Source organism: Trichoplusia ni, chromosome 8 (assembly GCF_003590095.1).
Source record: "Trichoplusia ni isolate ovarian cell line Hi5 chromosome 8, tn1, whole genome shotgun sequence".
In the NCBI taxonomy this organism is placed as follows: Eukaryota; Metazoa; Arthropoda; class Insecta; order Lepidoptera; family Noctuidae; genus Trichoplusia; species Trichoplusia ni.
In genome coordinates, this window is record NC_039485.1 from 323,443 (window position 1) to 326,941 (window position 3,499).

Here is a 3,499-nt window from a genome sequence, read left to right on the forward strand (position 1 = left end):
TCATCCGAGATAACATCTACTGATGTAGGCTACTCTGTCAAGGTGAAAATGAAAGTCGACGATATGGTACGAAATACTATTGTTTTTGATAATTTTAAAACGTGGGACCGCTGTTTGTGGTGTTGTGAGAGTGAAGAAATGGTTATAAATGTTTTTGAGTGAAAACGAAATTGTTTTACGTGTGTAGGTAATATAAAAACGACTGTATAAATTTCGTTTTGAAGTTTATTTTGTTGTGTATTGATTATAATTTTATTTAATTATAATTACTGTACAAAATAATTTTATGCTGCACTTGTGGTGGGCGTAACGAATTGTTTTAATCAAATGTGGTTAAATCAATTAATGAACCCATAGAAAACATGTAATTAAACACTTTTACTATCTCTAATAATGCTTAAGTTTAATGCATTATTTAATTATATAAACTTTAAATTAAGTTTAGTGCATAGTGCGTAGGAGCTTAATTTTTATGATCTAATATTAATACCTCTAAACACAAGAATTAATTAACCATCAGTAGTTCTTAATATAAATAATTTAAAACTCTACGTTTGATACCTCTCATCGTGAACATTAGGTTTTATTGCATTTCTTATTGAAGTGGTAATGACGATACTTATTATTTAATCATAAATCAAATCGAAATTGACCATTTCATTTTAAGAAAACAAGAAAAGTATGTCTCAGGATGGTTAGATTTCCCCGAAAGGATGTAAGATAGGTTCGGTTAACTGTAAAAGTGTTTTTTATTCATAAAACTTGTTGGTTATTAATAGGAAGCCTACCACCGAGGGTGATTCTTCGGAAAAAATACACTAGTTAAGGTCATATCATTATCCTCACCAACTGGTTCACTTCACTATGATGATTAAAATGTTTTAATTTTTACTTCATCTAATAATAGCCGTAGTACTATACAAGCTTAGGTAAAAATAATATTAAATCAAGCAATCTGCATTATGTAAAGTGTGGTGAGGATAATGATGTTCTTAATTTGTGTTACTTTTTCCGGAGAATCACCCACGAACCTCATACAGCAGAACTGCTGCCATTGTGGAAAGCAGACGATGAAGTGTACGATGTAGAGCTCCATCTCTCTCTACAACTGCAAAAGTACTTAAGATGTGATTGAAAATTAACAGCCAATAGAAAAGGAAGGTCAGGGGTGTTATAAAGAGATACGATCAACAAATGATGATAGGGAATGGAGAAAGCTGTCTGTTCAGATTGTTCGAAGTGAAAATCTGCAGGTGACTGGCTCTGAACGGTAGGCGTGAGTTGAAATATTGATAGGATATAATAGATACGTTGCTATGATAAATTTATTACCGAAATGAATGGGACCGTCAAACTGGTAATACTTTAAACGTAACCGACTATTCGAGCTATCTTAAAGTGCTAAGAGCACTCGGGCAAACTATAGATGTATGTTTAAAAAGTTGTGGGAAATCAAACTTGGATTACGAATTAGGTATAAAAATACGTAAGTGTTAGGTTTTTACTTGAAATAAATACGCTAAACATGTAAAATTATATTAGAAACGATCCTAAAATATTTCATGTTTAAAACTGGGAGTCGAAAAAAATATTTGTTTTTATAAAATCTACAACACCGCCACTAGAATGGAAGTGGGATGAGACCGATCTTTGACTTTACTTCTCAAACCAATTGGTCTGAAACTAAGTCATAAATGACCTGTCAACACAATCAAATCAAATCAGATTATTTGTGAAACATAGGTATGTTAATATTTTAGATAGATCTTAAACTAGACATTGCGCTATGTTTTGTCAATTTTGACATACAAATATTTATTATCCTTAATGAAAATATGCACAATACATCAAGTAGTGTGGATAATTAAATTGTATTTCTTTTATCATAATAGTAATGCGGAGAGTATTGAATGCATTGGCTTATAAAACAAATATTTACATTATTGTGCTGAGGTTTGAAGTTAAGTAAGAAGTGTTTTACTATTGGTTTAGAAGTTTTTTTGTAATTTTTATCACAAGTGATAAAAGGATTTATACACAGACTTTATCTAAGTACTTTTCTATTTCAACAAAAAGTAAACAATTTTATCTCGCATAGCCCTACACACGTTTACAAATTGCAAACCTACATTACAGCTTCTATAAACTCGGTTAAAATACAGCTTCCCGTATTGCAGCTATGATTATCGTGTAAGGGAGAAAACCAGTGCGATACCTTTCAAGAATGTTGGAGGCGTGCAATACAGGAAATTCACTTAGATACCGCAATCACAGCTATTTACCCATAATTGAACCGCTCCATACGATGAAACCGAGATTTTAGAGCATCCAGTTCAAATACCATAAAACCATACCGTAGCAGTGAACCAACACCAAAATATGAGTCATGGAATAATTTCTCTCAAAATAATTTTTCATACCGTCTCAATGTATCTTAATATATAAAGTGTACAGTATCGAAAGTATGAATTATTTCTAAGTATGGTACGAAATGTTAAACTTTAACTAAATTGCGAACAGACGAACAGACAGAAAGGAAGAAATAAATAAATATTATTCACTGATTTTTGACCTTTAAAATGCATTTATTTACTCATCAACATCAACCCATCCACAATACTAAATCGTTGACCCAAATACTTAGTTCACGGTTTGCGATTCAATCAGAAACCTATTAGCATTTGTATCAAGGTCTAATTTAAGCTGAATCAGTGGACTTACCATGTCTTAACATAATACCGACTATTGCTGTCATAGAAGCGAGAGATCGCAATACAAAATAAAGTGGCATCTCTTCCACTCAAATGTAGCAATTTTATGTTTAGACGTGATGACGCTCCTGATCCCTTGGTTATGAAATAAGTTTTAGTTTCAACAGCTGTAATTATGAATGCTCGACTGTTTGGCTGACGACAGTAACCCTTGTGTAAGATTAGGTTATGAAACTAATTGTGCGTGGAAATGAGAATCTACTTAATTTAAATAATTAGTACACGAATTGACATCACCGAGCGGTTGGCAACATGCTGTAATAATTAGCTAATTATTGGCGAGTTTTGTCGTTATTTGCGTTTTAGGGTCTGACTTTTATTTCAGCATTGATATGCTCGTTTGGTAATGATTTTAATAGTTCTACTACATAATTAAATAAAGGTTTCAAATGTAAATATTATTCAGTTGCTAACGTAAATTACTACTTTAGGTCACCAAATGCTAACGACGCAAATTGACTTCTTAAACCAGATTTCTCGTGAACGTAAACTGGAAATATTTTAAATATTAACAAAGTACGTAACCGTGACATTCACATGATAATACCCAGTAGAAAATATATATAGCTATTATCATCTTGCATTACTATAAACATACTTTATATCGTAGTATTTCTTTAAATAGATAACATTAATAATATGACAAACAACACACTCAATCTGGAATTGATTCCATGTATTTTAAACTTTCAATCCCTCATTACCAAGGCCTATTTTTCTAAGCAAAT